An 859-nucleotide genomic window follows, 5' to 3' on the forward strand; every position below is an offset into this window, starting at 1 on the left:
TCACAGAATTGTCTCTGTATTTTATGCTGCAAAAACAAGACATGCTGTCCATTTGGAAATCTTAATATTTGTTGGTTTGTTTTAATTGTCCCACACCATAAATGATCCTTAACAGCATTATCATTTGAGTTCTGGTAGAAAGGGGTAACTTATTTATTGAGAAGACCTCTGAGTATCATTTCCAGTAACATTGTGATGAAATTAAAAAATCTGTATGCAGTATTGCAGAACAGCAAGGAGGTGTTTTTGTATGTCTATGCTAGTCTTCCCATTCAGGGACTATTAGAACCAGGAAATAAAATCCAAAGGAAGGAAAAGTTCTATATGGAATGCCAAATGTGTTTTTTTGTTGCATGTTTATCTATATCAGTAGTCCTGACCTATGGGTTGTGACCCCTTTGAGGGTCAAACATCACATATCCTGCATGTCAGATATTTAGAATTCATAAAATAGTCATAAAATTACAGTTATGAAGTAGCAATAATAAAAAAAATTTATGGTTGGGGCTCACCACAGCATGAGGAACTGTATTAAGGGGTCGCAGCATTAGGAAGGTTGAGATCCACTGCCCTGTAGATTATGGAGCAAATCGGAAGTCAGTTCAGATTCCACCTGTAAATAACGTAAGTTAGATGAGTTGAAGCACATTGATAGCAAACACGTTATGGAAAATGCTGATGAAAATTCAGTAGCATTAGAAAATGCTGCTTTACAGGAGCAAAGCTTGTATTTTACAAATGCTGTGTTTGCCAGTGAGAAGCGTATTTTCATGGTGACAAAAACCATAGGTAGTGGGGGCAAATTCACCCACCTGAGCCCTGCGCTAATGCTTCTCAAGTCCTGGGCCTCCCCCTGAGC

The sequence above is a fragment of the Psammomys obesus genome, unplaced genomic scaffold, assembly GCF_907164565.1.
Source record: "Psammomys obesus unplaced genomic scaffold, mPsaObe1.curated_primary_1811, whole genome shotgun sequence".
Taxonomy (NCBI): Eukaryota; Metazoa; Chordata; class Mammalia; order Rodentia; family Muridae; genus Psammomys; species Psammomys obesus.